This window comes from Lethenteron reissneri, chromosome 38, assembly GCF_015708825.2.
Source record: "Lethenteron reissneri isolate LAM-NWPU_2019-01 chromosome 38, ASM1570882v1, whole genome shotgun sequence".
Lineage (NCBI taxonomy): Eukaryota > Metazoa > Chordata > Hyperoartia > Petromyzontiformes > Petromyzontidae > Lethenteron > Lethenteron reissneri.
In genome coordinates, this window is record NC_083816.1 from 4,240,276 (window position 1) to 4,259,543 (window position 19,268).

The window sequence follows — 19,268 nt, forward strand, 5'->3', positions numbered from 1 at the left end:
TGGAGGTGTACGAGTGGTGGGAGGTAGTGACGATGGAGACGAAGATTGAGGTAGGTGGTGGCGATGTTCCTGACGATGTGTCGGTGTTGGAAGTGTGCAGTACCTGGCGAGCGGGCGCCCTGCGCAGTCAGCTCCAGGGGGGGGGGGAGCCAGGGGGAGCCAGGTGGAGCCAGGGGGAGCCAGGTGGAGCCAGGGGGAGCCACGGGGAGCCAGGGGGAGCCCGGGGGAGCCAGGTGGAGCCAGGGGGAGCCGGGGGGAGCCAGGTGGAGCCAGGGGGAGCCAGGTGGAGCCAGGAGGAGTCAGGGGGAGCCACGGGGAGCCACGGGGAGCCAGGGGCAGCCGGGACGCCGCGGTCTCCGCCGCTCCTTCTCGCTCGAGTTTTGCTCCTTTGCCGGCGGCGCGCTACGGCAGGGGGCAGGCGGCGGGGGGAGGGAGCTGTGGGTTTCCGGTGCGGGGCCTCAGTGTGCGAGACTCTCCCAGATCCTCCCAGGTCCCCTCCCTCCCTCCCTCCACCTCCGTAAACAATGCGGCGTCAACCCCCTCCTTTCTCCCCCCCCCCACCTCTCCACCTCTCCACCCCGGCTCCTCCAAAACCGCATCCCTCCTCATCGCTCGCTCCCCGTGCGCGCTCTGCGTTGCGCTCCGGGCTTCACGTCGATGTAGACACACACACACAAAGGCAAATATCCCCCATGTAGCCTTTAACAAACTGTTGGGGCAAGTGTTGGTTGTGTGCACCTATTTATGCCGGTACGGCGTGGCCAACACCGTCTTTGTATTCCAGGTTCTGATATTTACACACCGCACCAGGTGCTCATTTGAGGCTGAGTCGACCTAGGGGAGGCTCGGGACCGGTTCAGATAATCGTCACTGGTATTGGCCGTGAGCGGGAATCAAACTCGGATCGCCGGTGAGTTCGTAGCGCTGCACTACAGCTCCCCATATGCGCGTAGACATACACACAGACACACTTTACACTCATATACACGAGCATCTACAAAGACAAAGATCCCCCGCATAGCCTGTAACAGGGGCAAGTGCTGTTAGCGAGCATCTATGAAGGCCGTCACAGCCCACGAAGGGTGGGTAGCCAACACCACGCCCGACAGCTCTTGTCTCCCCAGTGGCGATGTTTACAAAACGCGCGAGGTACTCATTTGAGGCTGAGTCGACCTAAGGGAAGCTCAGGACCGGTTCAGATAATCGTCACTGGTATTGGCCGTGAGCGGGAATGGAACCCAGGTCGCCAGATTCATAGCGCAGCGCGTTGACCGCTAAACTACCGCACATATATACAACAACCGCTATTCGCCACTAAGTGGCGGTGACGTCACCACGACGCTTGTGCCAGGCTATGTGCACGTTAAGGCCACGTGAAGTGTCGAACGCCAACTGACAGGAGGTCACGATGCAGACCCAGGTGGTGCCATGGGTCGACAGCCTGAGATGACTGGCCGACGCCACCACCTGTGCCCTCTCTACTGTGCCAACTTGCTGTGTTTTAGCCGCCCGGCGCTCCGCTGGTTGTTGCATTTAACGATTTCAACTCGCACTCGATGAGAGACAGAGGACGGCGCAGAGGCGCGAGCAGGAACCACAGACAAGCAGCCACAGGCGAGTGGTCGGCAAATCCAAATAACAAGAAGAGCCATTTATTTTCGAATTCGGTAATGAAAATGAAACCACTCAATATTTCGCGAGCCGCAATGCAGGTAAATACGAGACGCTTCCTTGACAAATAACGGTCACGAAGCAGTCCTTTAAAGAGCCGCATGCGGCTCCAGAGCCGCAGGTTGCCGACCCCTGAGCCAGGCGGTGTACCGACAATTGCCCAAGCTCTGAGGTCCTGTATTTATTCAAATGTTTTCAGCCAGTTAATGAGTGTGCACACGTGTGGGCTACTAACACGCTCCCATACGCGTGCTCATTCACACACTCACGCACGATTACTCTCACGTCGGGGACACGTGTCAGTGGGTCACCACGTGACTCATCTATTCACCAGGCGGCGGTGGTGGTGGCTACGCTGCGGCGAGGTTTGGTGGATCACACACAGATATTGCGAAACTCCCTTCCCGTGGGTATCGAGGGGGTGTCATGCCCGGGCTCACCGCGAAAAGGCTGCACAGGAAAATGTGGACTAATTGCCATTTGTTTCCATCTGTACGGGGATAGAGTGTTGCCCCCTCGCGCACATGGGGTTTCTCCGGGTGCTCCAGTTTCCTCACCCACCCAGACATGTACAAAAACGTGTATTAATGGCTCGAATTGTTTTATTTAAATAAAAAAATCGAATGTAGTGGCAGGACCCTTCTGAAAAAGAGTCCTCCAATTCAGTGAGGCTCTCCTAGACAAATACGTGACGGAAATAAATACATAACTAGATAAACAAGGCCTCGCTATCGCCACGTGGAACACGCGAACCCGCTCGTCATCATCAATTAACGCACCGGGCAAGTCACGTGGCACGCGACTGGAGCTCTGCTCACGATGCCAATCATCACGAATTGACCATTAAGTTGGTTCTTTCGGTAAAGTCACGTAGATAGAGAAATAAAAATATTTTTATTTATTTAAAATAATACAAATTATAAAAAATAAAAACTTTAAAATACTATTAATGAAATGTAAAAATAATAAAAGCAAAAAACCACAATAAAAATTAAAATTGTAAAACATATTTTTTTTAAATACTGTACATTGAAAATAATAAAAGCAAAAAACCCACGACGTTTCGATCGCAACACAAGCGGTCTTGTTTTTCAATTTTTTGTGTTCTATCAACGTGACTTTGCCGAAAGAACCAAGAATATGAAATATGAATTCCTGCAGTCACGAAAGTTTTAAGTCAAAATTTAAATTTACCGTTAAGGCCACGATTCACTCGGGAAACTTCAGGGAAAACCGTTGCCGGCAATGGGTTACCGCAGGACTTCCCCCCCCCACGACCATTGTAAACATCTCACTGCCCCTAATCTGAACGCGTCTGCTTCCAGCTGCCCCTGACACCGTGACACGAGCAAACACCGCGAGATCGCCCCTCATCCTCCAACCGCTGCCGCCGTGGTCTGCAACTCCCATCTCAAGCGAAGATTTGTTTTGGCATTCGCATGACTTACGGACAAGTGTGGTTGGAAGTGGGAACTCTACGTCTACTACGGTTCCCAGAGGCACACTTTGCAGCAGTGAGAATTGGTGACTCTACTGTGCTCATGAGTCATGTGCTGACGGTGGCGAGATGTTAACTACCTCGCCTGGTCGACAGGAGGTCGTGGAAATCGATCCCAGCTCTGTCGCTTGTATATTTCGAGTTTGAATGTTCTCCACGTGGTTGCGTGGATTTTTCTCCTGGTCCTCCAATCGTTTAACCTCCACAATTAGAAACATGCGTTTAAGAGTATTTGGCTACTATAAATTTCCACAAAAGCCACTTCGTTGAGCTATCGTTTGTGGCCAGGTAACTTTTGAAAACGAGCTGGATAGCTCTTTAATAGTTTATTAATTCGGACGAAACCCGGTCCACCGCAATAGGACCACAATGCATTTCTTACGGAACTGCTGCTCATGTTGTTGTTGCACTATTGCAGTGTCCGTGTGTGCTGTTTACACGTGCGTGCGTGTGCGTCTTGTTTGAGACCCCCCCCCCTCCCCCAGCAGTCGACGCTGTCGCCTCCCTGCACCCGTTCAAGTCCAGGCTCAATATTTTCCTTCCCTGTCCATGTCCAGCGTCTTTTAACCTCACCGTGCTCGTCTACCCAGGGGAACCTCACGGAGTCTCGTAACTCTTGTTATTTTACACGCTTTTGTTTAACTCACTGTCTGTTGTTGTCGATGTCGTTGTTGTTGTATCCTCAAATCTTGTAACTCAATTTTAACCCACTTCCCAATGTGGTATCGACTGCAAACTTGGTATACTTATGTCATACTGATGACAATACTATATTATATCATAAAAATAAATATCTTTTTAAAACATTCTTTTTTATATGTTATGTTTCGGCTTGGGTCTAATTGTCCACGGTCGCTTACGTTATGGCAAGCTTCGGGGTCACTTCCTGGAGTTCTTCCATTACTAGTACATTTCATAAAAGCATGTTTTAAAAAAAGTTTTTTTTTAAACTTATTTTCAGGAGGGTCCCCTGCAAAGTTTTGGCAGTAGCAGGGGACGATGTTGCCACGTGGGAATCGTAACTGAGTCATTTGCAGGTAAATTTTACAGCAGTTGGAATGTTTACGTCCGATACCGGTTACGTTGTGTATTGGGTATGATATATTTTTTTGCTGTGCAAGGAAACCGCAGAAGCCGAAGGAAACCCATGCAGATCAGGGGGGGGGGGGGAAGGACGGAACAAAATCTTCCAAAAAAAACATCTCCCCGTATAGCCTTAACAGGCTGTTGTGGAAAGTGCTGTTTTAGAGTAGCACCGATGAAGACCGGCACGGTACACGAGGGAGGAGGTGGCCAGCAACGCGCCTGACCGCACCAGATACTCATTTCAGACCGAGTCGACCTAGGGGAGACACAGGACCGGTTCAGATCATCGTCACTGGTGCTGACCTTGAGCAAGGAATCGAACCCGGGTCACACTTGTCCGTAGCGCAGCGCGCTATCAGCTCCACTATCGCTCCAGACACGCGGCTGCGTTCACGCAGACGGCATTATACGAAACTCCGTTATTTGCCCATGTCTATGCAAACCCCGTTTGCAAATCCACTGCTGGATGACAGTCTCACCCCACGCGATGTGGGCCCGCGTTGGGGTCATTTAACATGGCGACCGCGGGCTGCGTTAACCGCAGAGTGGACACTCTTCGTGCCGTCTGCTTCTCAGCCATGGCCGTGATGAAAACGAAATCCCGCGACGTCATTCGCATTAGTTAAGCCGTGTTCTGTGCCCGATGTCAAGAGTCCAAATTTGCCAATTACGAAAATTTCACCGCAAATTCACTCAACATCAGCCATCGTCACCTATTGGCAGGCTAATGTCCGTTTGCAGGCCAGGTTCTGAATCACCTTGTTTCGCAGAGCCCTTCGAGACGCTCTGGCGTATCGGAGGACGGCTCTATCAAGAAGCAAAGGGGTCTAATTACAACTCTATAGAGTACTTCTAAATCAGCTCAAGCCCTAGGTAAATCACGTGGCTTCTGTGTGGCCACCCCCACTCTGAACCCCTCCCCGCTCCTCAACGCCCGCTGTGAAAACAGATGCTGCTTGCTGTTTCATTCTCCCTTCTCCCTCTCCGTCATCCCCTCTCATCATCATCATCATCCCCGATATGTTTGCCAAGTCATTCCTTCCCCCCATCCTCCTTGCTGGTCACCTTCAGCCGTGCCCTCTGCTTTGTCCGCCTTGGGGACTTCCGTCCCGGCATCGCTTCCCCCTTTCCTGCTCACCTTGTCCTGGCTCTTCCTTGTCTTCTCTTCTCTTCCCTTTCCCAACTTAAAAAAAAAATCCATGAATTATAAACTTATTCTTAGGTTTTTTTCGGTAAAGTCAGGTAGGTAAAAAATTAAAATTAATAAAAGTAAAATAAAATAACAATCACGACGTTTCGGAGGCAACACAAGCTTCCGTCTTCAGGTGTTGCCTCCGAAACGTCGTGATTTTTATTTTATTTTACTTTTACTAATTTTAATTTTAATTTTTTACCTACGTGACTTTACCGAAAAAACCTAAGAATATGAATCCTTGCAGTCACGAAAGCTTCAAATCTAGAATTATATACTTGACTGTACAAAGTGTTTATATTTTACAGGAAAACCTTGCCCAACGCGGCTTTATCGAACGCGGGTTTTCGGTTCTACACTGGTTACCTAACGAAGTCTGTTTTGCGGAACACGGGGGTGATGTCTCGGCTGTACGCGGTTCGAAGATTCTCATTGTCCGCGTCAAAAAAACAAGTAGTGCCGTGAGAGGGCTGCATCCTTTCGAAGGTGTTCATGAATCTCGACTGTGAGAACGATTTATTTACCACGTACATTTCTGGGTCGTGGTTTTTTAGTTTATGTTTCGTGTGATAATGTAACACACTCACCATGCGCAACGGACCCTCACATGGTGAATCCTTGACGTTCAAGTGACAGCGTTCGGGGCGAGTGTCGGGCTGGGAATTCAGTGCCAGGTGCGAGCGTTGTGCGTGCGCGCCGCGGTGCGGGAAGGAGTCACGGAGACGGGGGATTTGTGTTGAGGTGAAATTGAAAATAATGAGTGTACACACACACACAAGAAATGGAGAGCGACTTAGTATAATTTAGTACAATAGCAAAGATGGAAATCTTATAGAATTAAGTTAAACAAAGAGGGAGGGGGTGATCATTTTGGACCCAGGAACGCAACCCTATTTTCCCCATAGGATCAATTACTTATCGAAGGCGGATTTGCCAAACACGGCATTTTACAGGAACGTAACCCCCGCATTCGGCGAGGTCTGCCTCTATTCGTAAAAAGACAAACATGCACATTTGCATGCGCCGTACGTAAAGAGGCATGCGAGTGTAGGAGGGAGGCCTTGTGAGATTTGATCGTGAAAGGAGACATACGAATCTGCCCAGAGTAACGTTTCCAATCAGTGCACGTGACGCGAGCCGTGACACACGGATGAGAAACATGGAAATTGGCGACAACAACAAAAAAGTGGAACCAAAACTGAAAAGTGCGCAAGGAAGCGAAGGAGAGACGCATGCCGGGAACTACACCGAGAGACGGAAAGAGGAAGAAGAGCGCACGGATTACTGAACATAAGCAAGACGGACACAACATCGCAATGACCGTTGAGATGGGTGAGTGAGGTTTGGGGCCAGGCCACGTCATGGGCGAGGAGGAGGAGGGATCGTGTCCGACGGACGGCGAGACTGGCGACGGGATGTCACCCAAAACGAGCGACGAAATCACGCCGAGCGCAGGGCGAACGAGATGGGTCGCTGTGGTGGCGGCATCGTGAGACTGTGCAAGATGGTGACGACGTGGGAACTCATTCGTCCAGCAGTGGATAGACCATGGCTGCTGCTGATGATGATGACCTACACACCCACAAAGCTTCGGCGGGGCTGTGTCGGGGTTTCCTTGCGACCGTGGCCGCGTAGTCCGCAGTTGTCGTTTGTTTGCCACAATAAACAGAATCAGAATATGTATTTATATTGAAGGAATCCGATGAGCTATGAAGCTTTTTTCACACAATGAGACTGGCGTGCAATCCCGACTCTCTTTTCGCCTTCTCCGCTCATTCAACCGTTGCACACTCTTCCGATATTTGTTCGATATCAATTGCTTGGCGGCTTGCAGATGGCAATGAGGCGGTGTATTCACATGGTGGACAGCATTGTAATTGCCTGTATCACTTACACGTAGAAGTGAACATATTTAGGAATTGTTGGTTTTATGCATTTGTCGTGTCGTCTGTGCGTGCGGGTGGCGTGCATCGGCACACAGTCAGCCGGAGACGAGGTGGTCGCAGGAGGCACCGCTCTGCCCTCTATATTCGTTGCTGTTGTTGCCGAGCTCACGCCACCACTCGGGACCCCCCTCTCTCTCTCTCGCACACGACCCCGCTGCCGCACACCCCGTCCCAGGCACGATCCTGTCCGCGTTGCACTGACAGCGTCGACCGGGACAGCCAACTACTGTCCAGCCGCGCAATGATCGGGCGAAGGCGGCAGCGACGAGAGCGACGACGACGACAGCGACGACGAGTCCAATCCCAGAACCAGCAGCCAAGAGCTCGCGCTCTCCGCTGCTTATATTCCCCTCGGCGCGGCTTGGCTCTGCCCTAGCCGCGCCTCCCTTCTCGAACCCTCCAGAGGGTTCCTGGGGCTTCCACACGAGGTCTATGATGACCCTTGCCCCAGTTCCTCCGTCCTGCCGGCACACCCGCGTATATGCTCAGCGGCGTGTGCGCTAAGTGCCCACCTGCAGTTGCAGCTGCTGTCCAACAGCCAGCGCTATGTCACTACACATTGACCGGTTAAAGAAGCGTGGAAAATATAATTTATTTCAATTCAATTAAACACATCCCAGTGAGAGCCAACAGACGTTTCACAAGGGACATTAACGAGGACAAGCCACAAGCGACCAACCTCCACGAGTGACAACTTACAAGAGCCACAATTACATACAACGGCAAAATCTGTGGAATTTATATTTGCTTGATGATACTGCTGCTGCTGCTGCTGTCACAGTGGGACACTGATACAGAAATATGGGGAGCGGTAACTGCGCTACGAACCCGGCGAACCCGAGTTCGATTCCACCGCTCACGGCCAAGATCGGTGATGATTTATCTGAACCGGTCCTGGGCCTCCCCCTAGGTCGACTCAGCCTCAAATTAGTTTATAAACATTTCCACTGGGGAGACAAAGTCGGCCGGGCTTGGTGTTGGGCATCCACCCCCTTGTGTGCCGTGCCGGCCTTCATAGGTGCCTGACAGCACTTGCCCCAAGTCTGTTCAGACTATGTCTTTGTACAAATAACGAAAGCACTTAACACATTCCGTGTCAATAACAGTGGTATTTAAAGGATATAATTGCCGACGTTTCGGGCAAATGGCCGTTTTTAGTACATGTGGGCCCGATCCTTTTATTACCTGGCTCCCACTGTGGAATTCCAACCTCAAGACGTTACCTATTTAAGCCTGGTCATTCACGATTACTAAATGAGTATTAAAACAACGTATGGTATAGCCTATTAGCAGTACAGTGTGCATTAATTGCACAGTATGATAATTACGTACAAAGGGGGCCTTGGTTGTAAAGCAGCCTTTATTTAAAGTGTTTTGGTTGCAGAAGGACCACCTCTGTAACTGCTGTGAGCGTGGCTGTTAAGATGCCACCGACTCAACACGTGGCCACCTCGTGACGCACGGTAAGTCCCGGGTCTCCAATCCACTGCTGGATTAGACGGGGCCTCTACCTCCCCCAACCCCCAAGCTCAGTGCGGACCGCGATGGTTATTTGACCACGTTTCCAACCACAACGGTCGGTGCGGGGATTTTGCGAAGTTGGACAAAGAGTATGGATCCCTGCAGTCACGAAAACTTCAAATCTAAGTTGGACATCTTCTTGGTTCTTTCGGTAAAGTCACGTAGAAAGAATTTAATAAAATAATAAAAATAAAACATATAAATAATTCTCACTACGTTTCTGAATGATTCTGTCTCCTTGACAGAGCTGTTCTTCACCTGAAGACGGCTACTTGCGTTGTGGCCGAAACGTCGTGAGAATTATTTTATGTTTTATTTTTATTATTTTATTAAATTATTTCTACGTGACTTTACCTGAAAGAACCAAGAAGATGAATCCCTGCAGTCACGAAAGCTTTAAATCGAAATCTAAGTTGGACAATTTTGGATTTTGCTGCACGAAGCCCTCTCGACCGAGAGAGAGAGAGCCGGACCGCTGTGCGTGAGACGCTGCCGTAAGATGACGTCGCGGCTGACGTTGTTGCCGCCGTCCCGGCGTGAGAAATCCGTGAGACTGAGAAAGTTGCAGCGCGCAGAGCACGTGGAGTTGGGGGGGGGATTCGATTCCTCTTTCCGTCGTCTCTCCACCGGAAACGCGTCACGTCGGCACGTGCAAGCAATTAGCGCTGCGGATCCCCTCCCCCCACACATCGGACGCTCACCCCTCCCCTTTGGGCCCCCACCCTCTCCCCTCGGCCCCCCACGCCTCTGGCCCCCCTCACCTGTCTCACCTGTGGAGCGCCGCTCGGTGGAGTCGCTGCGCCTCCTCGTGGCTGGAGTCGGGAACGCGGCCTCGAGCCCACGACCGACACCTGGGGGGGTGGGGGGGGAACTGTGGCTTTACAGGGAGGAACAATGTTCCACACTGCCCACCAGGGATTATTTAGCTGTCTGTCTGTCTGACTGTATGTCTGTCGTACATAAATAAATATATAATGCACACAGCTCTTTGATTGGTGGAGACCTTACAAACAGCTCTTTGATTGGTGGAGATCTACTGCCGGGTACGGAGAGGGGAGGTGCCTAAGGGAGGAGGGTCAGGGGAGGGGCCTAACAGAAGGGGGGTTAGGGGAGGGGCCTAAGGGAAGGGGGGTCAGGGGAGGGGCCTAACAGAAGGGGGGTTAGGGGAGGGGCCTAAGGGAAGGGGGGTCAGGGGAGGGGCCTGAGAATAGGGGGGGGCGGGTGGTCAGGGGAGGGGCCTAAGGGAAAGGGGGTCAGGGGAGGGGCCTAAGGGGGGAGGGGCCTAAAGGAGGGGGGGGGGCGATAGTTAAGGGGGCTGTCTGCCTGGCTACCTAAAGTCAAGTTATCTTTTATACATACAGGTAGGAACAACAGGTTCCACACTGCCCACCAGGGATTATTTGTCTGTCTGTCGTGCACGAATGCGCTGTCCAACCAAGTTCCTACCTGCCCACTCCGAAGGAACGTGTTAAATGTCACCATCGTGAGAGCCGTAGCCCGCACCTAAATCCCATCCACTGCACACGCCGTGGCAACAGATGCGGATCACCTGATGCGCTAATGGAAAAATGTTAAAAGCGTCCCAGCAGTGCGCGACTGTGGTCATCCAGAGCAGAGACCGCACAACGTATAACGACGCAACGCCCCCTATCCACAGATCACGGCGAAACCACTCGGCGCTACTCCTGACCTGAATGCGAAATCGTAGTTGATGCTAGGCCTTGGCAGGGTAAGGTAATTTACCCTGTAATCGGGTAATTTGTATGGGGTAAGGGTAAAAGGTAGGGTAAAGGTAGGCTCGTTGCTTTTTAAATCCTTTATATTAAGTTCGCTTGCGTGCTTGCTTGCTTGCTTACGACCGTGCAAATCTTTCGGTCGTTTTTTAACCCACTTCCCGTGATCCAATCGAGCTGACATTTTCCACACAGACTCGTTGTGCCAGACAATTAATGTTCGTGAAAAAAATTCCCAAAATTTTACACTTTTTAGGCAAAAAAAATTATTTTACATATATTCAAAAGAACTCATTCTTGGCTTTGGCTGAACGTCACAGTATAAGAGCCCAGAGCGTAACCCCTCCACAGGCCGTGGCGGAGTAGCGCAGTTGGTAGCGCCCTCGCTTCCCATGCCAAAGGTCGCGGGATCGATACCCGCGTCCTCCACAGGCGAATATATTTTTAAATCCTTTATATTAAGTTCGCTACCACGCATATAAAGGATTTATAGTGAAAAACTTTGTTTTTACGGGTTATACTTATTACCTTTAACCTTACCTGCTAAAGGGCAAAAGGTAAGGGTAGAGTGATTGTATTGTGGTAAGGTAAAAGGTAGGGTAAAGGTAGGCTCGTTATTTTTTTAATCCTTTATATTAAGTTCACGTGCTTGCGTGCTTGCGTGCTTGCTTACGACCGTGCAAATCTTTCGGTCGTTTTTTAACCCACTTCCCGTGATCCAATCGAGCTGACATTTTCCACACAGACTCGTTGTGCGTGACAATTAATGTTCGTGAAAAAATATTTCCAAAATGTTACACTTTTTAGGACAAAAATATTATATTTAATTACCAATTGCTTAATGGTGCCATACAATCATCTGACCCATAGGTGGCAGCCATCTCAAGCCAGAGGACGAGAGGACTCTCGCCGCCACGCATATAAAGGATTTATAGTGAAAAACTTTGTTTTTACGGGTTATACTTGTTACCTTTTAACTTTTACCTTGCCGAGGCCTAGTTGATGCTCAGCGTCTACAGAACAAGACCATGAGCCGCGATCAATCAACTGCTTGGACGAAAGCCAACAAAAGCCGCCGCTGCCGGCATATCTCACGCTTCTGCGATATGAATCAATAATCCACATAGCACCTGGACACGCTCCGTCTCCACGCCGGACGCCCTCTCCCACGCGTTACTTTCCTTGGCTGCCACTCCGATATTCATCTTGACCATCGGCAATCGTCCCGTCTCGCCGTGACGCGTCCTGCCCGAGCCACGCTGACTTTTCTTGACAACCAACCAGGAGCGTAACGAGCGTGGGGGGCAGGGGGTGCCTTGCCCCCCTGATGGCCAAAGCTACGAATTGGGCCCCCTTCACAACCACCATGAGAGACAAATACAAATTTGGGTCCCCATAACACCGATTGCCCCCCCCCCCGCCCCAGCTGATAATGTAGTTAAGCCACTGCATCCAAAGTGATGTCGCTATCCCGTGTATGTTCTCCGATACACGTGTTCTTCTGCCGCGTCTCTCAGTGGCATTCCAAGCGCGTCTCTCCACGTGTCTTTGTGCATTTCTAAGCTTTATACTTCCACATTCCGCGTTAATGACTGCGTTTCTGAGCTCTGCAGCAGATTGCACCGTACGCACTTCTTACGCACGGCTGACGTACATTCAGAGCAACAACTGCAATTTGACATGAAGGTGCTCAAGCCAGATAACCGTGCCACGGGCAGCGGAGTGTATCGCTGTGATGTCTGCTTGGTATTTGTGGATCGGGACATTACGACGTTGTATATTGTACGTTTTGTTCTGGATGATCACAGTCGCGCACTGGAGATTTATCGATTTGTGCATCAGGTATCCGCATCTGCCATGGCTTGTGCGGATGCGATTTAGGGTGGACCACGAGCTTCGTGGAAGATCAAACCCAGGGATTTTCTGAGTTGGGTCTTGCACGAGCTGTATGTTTGTGAGTTCTTGTGAACTCCATTCAGCTCTCCAGGCTGATTATATACCAATCACGAATTGTCTCCTGCCACACGACGCCAGTATCACGAGTATCTGATGGTGTGCGGTCGGAGAGCAGAGTGCCCGGACAGAACCCACCAATCACACAGAGAGATCACACCAAAGAGTTCCGCACAGACGGGATCACGAACCCTCTTGCTACACTTCCATCTCTTGTAGTTCCACCTCGCAAGGCCAGCGCGGGGTTTACAAATCACTCTGTGATCCACCAACGCTTTCCTCCAAAGCACCGGATCACATTTTTGGGCCACCGTCATTGCCAATACCAGCTCACTACAGCTAGTGTAAGCACCTACATCGCTACAGGTATTGCAAATACCAGCTCACTACAGCTAGTGTAAGTACCTACCTCGCTACAGGTATTACAAATACCAGCTCACTACAGCTTGTGTAAGCACCTACCTCGCTACAGGTATTACAAATACCAGCTCACTACAGCTCGTGTAAACACCTACCTCGCTACAGGTATTACAAATACCAGCTCACTACAGCTAGTGTAAGCACCTACCTCGCTACAGGTATTACAAATACCAGCTCACTACAGCTCGTGTAAGCACCTACCTCGCTACAGGTATTACAAATACCAGCTCACTACAGCTCGTGTAAGCACCTACCTCGCTACAGGTATTACAAATACCAGCTCACTACAGCTCGTGTAAGCACCTACCTCGCTACAGGTATTACAAATACCAGCTCACTACAGCTAGTGTAAGTACCTACCTCGCTACAGGTATTACAAATACCAGCTCACTACAGCTCGTGTAAGCACCTACCTCGCTACAGGTATTACAAATACCAGCTCACTACAGCTCGTGTAAGCACCTACCTCGCTACAGGTATTACAAATACCAGCTCACTACAGCTCGTGTAAGCACCTACCTCGCTACAGGTATTACAAATACCAGCTCACTACAGCTAGTGTAAGCACCTACCTCGCTACAGGTATTACAAATACCAACTCACTACAGCTCGTGTAAGCACCTACCTCGCTACAGGTATTACAAATACCAGCTCACTACAGCTCGTGTAAGCACCTACCTCGCTACAGGTATTACAAATACCAGCTCACTACAGCTCGTGTAAGCACCTACCTCGCTACAGGTATTACAAATACCAGCTCACTACAGCTAGTGTAAGTACCTACCTCGCTACAGGTATTACAAATACCAGCTCAGTACAGCTCGTGTAAGCACCTACCTCGCTACAGGTATTACAAATACCAGCTCACTACAGCTCGTGTAAGCACCTACCTCGCTACAGGTATTACAAATACCAGCTCACTACAGCTCGTGTAAGCACCTACCTCGCTACAGGTATTACAAATACCAGCTCACTACAGCTAGTGTAAGCACCTACCTCGCTACAGGTATTACAAATACCAACTCACTACAGCTCGTGTAAGCACCTACCTCGCTACAGGTATTACAAATACCAGCTCACTACAGCTCGTGTAAGCACCTACCTCGCTACAGGTATTACAAATACAGGCTCACTACAGCTAGTGTAAGCACCTACCTCGCTACAGGTATTACAAATACCAGCTCACTACAGCTAGTGTAAGCACCTACCTCGTTACAAGTATTACAAATACCAGCTCACTACAGCTAGTATAAACACCTACCTCGCTACAGGTATTACAAATACCAGCTCACTACAGCCAGTGTAAGCACCTACCTCGCTACAGGTATTACAAATACCAGCTCACTACAGCTAGTGTAAGCACCTACCTCGCTACAGGTATTACAAATTCCAGCTCACTACAGCTAGTGTAAACACCTACCTCGCTACAGGTATTACAAATACCAACTCACTACAGCTGGTGTAAGCACCTACCTCGCTACATGTATTACAAATACCAGCTCACTACAACTAGTGTAAGCACCTACCTCGCTACAGGTATTACAAATACCAACTCACTACAGCTGGTGTAAGCACCTACCTCCCTACAGGTATTACAAATACCAGCTCACTACAGCTTGTGTAAGCACCTACCTCGCTACAGGTATTACAAATACCAGCTCACTATAGCTAGTGTAAGCACCTACCTCGCTACAGGTATTACAAATACCAACTCACTACAGCTGGTGTAAGCACCTACCTCCCTACAGGTATTACAAATACCAGCTCACTACAGCTTGTGTAAGCACCTACCTCGCTACAGGTATTACAAATACCAGCTCACTATAGCTAGTGTAAGCACCTACCTCGCTACAGGTATTACAAATACCAGCTCACTACAGCTAGTGTAAGCACCTACCTCGCTACAGGTATTACAAATACCAACTCACTACAGCTGGTGTAAGCACCTACCTCGCTACAGGTATTACAAATACCAGCTCACTACAGCTCGTGTAAGCACCTACCTCGCTACAGGTATTACAAATACCAGCTCACTACAGCTAGTGTAAGCACCTACCTCGCTACAGGTATTACAAATACCAGCTCACTACAGCTAGTGTAAGCACCTACCTCGCTACAGGTATTACAAATACCAGCTCACTACAGCTAGTGTAAGCACCTACCTCGCTACAGGTATTACAAATACCAGCTCACTACAGCTGGTGTAAGCACCTACCTCGCTACAGGTATTACAAATACCAGCTCACTACAGCTAGTGTAAGCACCTACCTCGCTACAGGTATTACAAATACCAGCTCACTACAGCTAGTGTAAGTACCTACCTCGCTACAGGTATTACAAATACCTGCGTACTACAGCTTGTGTAAGCACCTACCTCGCTACAGGTATTACAAATACCAGCTCACTACAGCTAGTGTAAGCACCTACCTCGCTACAGGGATTACAAATACCAGCTCACTACAGCTAGTGTAAGCACCTACCTCGCTACAGGTATTACAAATACCAGCTCACTACAGCTCGTGTAAGCACCTACCTCGCTACAAGTATTACAAATACCAGCTCACTACAGCTAGTGTAAGCACCTACCTCGCTACAGGTATTACAAATACCAGCTCACTACAGCTAGTGTAAGCACCTACCTCGCCACAGCTATTACAAATACCAGCTCACTACAGCTCGTGTAAGCACCTACCTCGCTACAGGTATTACAAATACCAGCTCACTACAGCTAGTGTAAGCACCTACCTCGCCACAGCTATTACAAATACCAGCTCACTACAGCTCGTGTAAGCACCTACCTCGCCACAGCTATTACAAATACCAGCTCACTACAGCCAGTGGAAGCACCTACCTCGCTACAGGTATTACAAATACCAGCTCACTACAGCTTGTGTGAGCACCTACCTCGCTACAGGTATTACAAATACCAGCTCACTACAGCTAGTGTAAGCACCTACCTCGCTACAAGTATTACAAATACCAGCTCACTACAGCTAGTGTAAGCACCTACCTCGCTACAGGTATTACAAATACCAGCTCACTACAGCTAGTGTAAGCACCTGCCTCGCTACAGGTATTACAAATACCAGCTCACTACAGCTAGTGTAAGCACCTACCTCGCTACAGGGATTACAAATACCAGCTCACTACAGCTAGTGTAAGCACCTACCTCGCTACAGGTATTACAAATACCAGCTCACTACAGCTCGTGTAAGCACCTACCTCGCTACAGGTATTACAAATACCAACTCACTACAGCTGGTGTAAGCACCTACCTCGCTACAGGTATTACAAATACCAACTCACTACAGCTGGTATAAGCACCTACCTCGCTACAGGTATTACAAATACCAACTCACTACAGCTAGTGTAAGCACCTACCTCGCCACAGCTATTACAAATACCAGCTCACTACAGCTAGTGTAAGCACCTACCTCGCTACAAGTATTACAAATACCAGCTCACTACAGCTCGTGTAAGCACCTACCTCGCTACAGGTATTACAAATAACAGCTCACTACAGCTAGTGTAAGCACCTACCTCGCTACAGGTATTACAAATACCAGCTCACTACAGCTAGTGTAAGCACCTACCTCGCTACAGGTATTACAAATACCAGCTCACTACAGCTAGTGTAAGCACCTGCCTCGCTACAGGTATTACAAATACCAGCTCACTACAGCTCGTGTAAGCACCATCTTCACCACGATGATTGTCAATACCACTGCCGCGTGAATGACCGCTAGAGGGCGCTGGTGTCAAGGTGAACCCAGAGTGGCACTTCTCAACGAGGTACGGTGACCACGAGATCGAGACAACTTCTGCTGACTCCGGTCGCAGATCGCGTTGTGTTTATTGCTGAATTTCTTTCGCACCGTACGCATAGTTGTCAACCCCCTTAATCGGTGCTCTACCTTATGACAGACACAATTCAGACCTTATTGGTCACCCCGTGCGCCTTATATAAATCTCAACTTTTATCCTACAAAGTTCCATCACAAGGGAGAAACACAAACAAGTATATAAAAACCATGTTTATTTTAGCCGTATTGAAACCTGAACACTCAATGTCCCTGTACAAGAATACGGGCAAAGCTTTCCTATACTCACTATTTTGTTGTTGTTGTTGTATGTCTTGTGTCATTGTTGTACGTCAAATGTTGAATACTCGAGTGTCGGCGTGTATTTTGTGTTAAATGTGTTGCTGTGTTTGTGTGCGTTGTGTGTGTAACTTCTGCGTGTTAGTCTGTATAATGTATATTGTATGTTACGTAAATACTTTTGTGTGTATTTGCGGCGATGTTGCCTATACATTATTGTGTAAATATGCATGTGTGTACGTGTTTATGAACGTGTTGTGTTAGTGCGTGTTGTGTTACATGGACCTGTGTTAATGTGTGTATGTATATTGTATTAGTTTGCGTATGTTGTGTTCGTGTATGTTGTGTTAGTATGTCTGTGTATGGCTATGTTATTGTGTGTACGTTGTGTTTGTGTGCGTATGGTGAATGCACTACCACGTGAGTCACTACTGTACTGGGCGTGTGTGTGTGTGACTGGGTGTTTGTGTCATTGAGAGTTCACACACACACACGTGTGTGTGTTGATGCGTGGCATAGAGTTACCCGTGCGTGTATGTACTTTGTGTTTATTCACGTGGGGAGCGGTGGAACAGTGGTTAGGGCACTGCACTACCAGTACGATTCATGATCACGATTAATACCGATCCCGGGCCTTCCCTAGGTCGACTCAGCCTCAAATGAGTATCTGGAGCGGTGTATAAACATCAGCACTGGGGAGACAAAGGTGGCCGGGCGTGGTGCTGGTCACCCACCTCCTCGTGTGCCGTGTCGGCCTTAATAGGTGCTCGCTAAAAGCACTTGCCCCAGTAGCCTGTGAAAGGCTATACGGGGAGTCTTTGTGTGTGTGCGCTTGAAGTCCCCATCACACACACACTGCTGCTGCTGCAGCCCGTGTTTACGTTTTACGTCTTTTTTTTCTGTCCCATAACCCAAGGTCACGGCCAAGGGAACGTTCAGATCCAGAACACCAACAGCCCCCCCACCCTCACCCCCCACACCCCCACCCTCACCCCCCACCCTCACCCCCCACACCCCCACCCTCACCCCCCACACCCCCCACCCTCACCCCAACCTCCACCATCCCAACGTCGCTCAACGTTTAACCGGCCCAGGAGCACGCGGTATCCAAGTGGGAAGGGGAGAGTGTGGTGGTGGTGTGGTGGTGCTGGTGTGGTGGTGGTGTGGTGGTGGTGTGGTGGTGGTGTGTTGGTGGTGGTTTGGTGGTGATGTGATGGTGTTGTGGTGGTGGTGTGGTGGTGGTGGTGTGGTGGTGGTGGTGTGGTGGTGGTTTGGTGATGTGATGGTGTCGTGGTGGTGGTGTGGTGTGGTGGTGGTGTGGTGGTGGTGTGATGGTGGTGTGCTGTGGTGGTGGTGTGGTTGGTGTGGTGGTGGTGGTGTGATGGTGTGTGTTGGTGTGGTTTGGTGGTGATGTGATGGTGTTGTGGTGGTGGTGTGGTGTGGTGGTGGTGTGGTGGTGGTGTGATGGTGGTGATGTGATGGTGTTGTGGTGGTGGTGTGGTGGTGGTGGTGTGGTGGTGGTGTGTTGGTGGTGGTTTGGTGGTGATGTGATGGTGTTGTGGTGGTGGTGTGGTGGTGGTGGTGTGGGGGTGGTGTGGTGGTGGTGTGTTGGTGGTGGTTTGGTGGTGATGTGATGGTGTTGTGGTGGTGGTGTGGTGGTGGTGTGTTGGTGGTGGTGTGGGTGGTGTGGTGGTGCTGGTGTGGTGGTGGTGTGGTGGTGGTGTGTTGGTGGGGGTTTGGTGGTGATGTGATGGTGTTGTGGTGGTGGTGTGGTGGGTGGTGGTGTGGTGGTGGTGGTGTGGTGGTGGTTTGGTGATGTGATGGTGTCGTGGTGGTGGGTGTGGTGTGGTGGTGGTGTGGTGGTGGTGTGATGGTGGTGTGCTGTGGTGGTGGTGTGGTGGTGTGGTGGTGGTGGTGTGATGGTGGTGGTGTGGTGGTGGTGTGATGGTGGTGTGGTGTGGTGGTGGTATGGTGGTGGTGTGGTGGTGGTGGTGTGGTGATGGTGTGATGGTGGTGTGGTGGTGGTGTGGTGTGGTGGTGGTGGTGTGGTGGTGGTGTGGTGTGGTGGTGGTGTGGTGGTGGTGTGATGGTGGTGTGGTGTGGTGGTGGTGGTGGTGTGGTGGTGGTGTGGTGGTGTGGTGGTGGTGG

At 50.0% G+C, this 19,268-nt stretch overlaps 1 protein-coding gene across 1 annotated transcript in view; it reads right to left on the bottom strand.

Moving 5' to 3' along the window:
* ELK3 (ETS transcription factor ELK3) overlaps positions 1–9,720 on the bottom strand; it is a 33,279-nt gene extending 23,559 nt beyond the window's left edge. The window contains exons 1-2 of the mRNA XM_061567045.1: positions 9,685–9,720; positions 104–402 (exon numbers count right to left, since the gene is read on the bottom strand). The gene's annotated coding sequence lies outside the window, so the exon portion shown is untranslated. The remainder of the gene's footprint in view (positions 1–103; positions 403–9,684) is intronic.
* Positions 9,721–19,268: the final 9,548 nt, after the last annotated feature.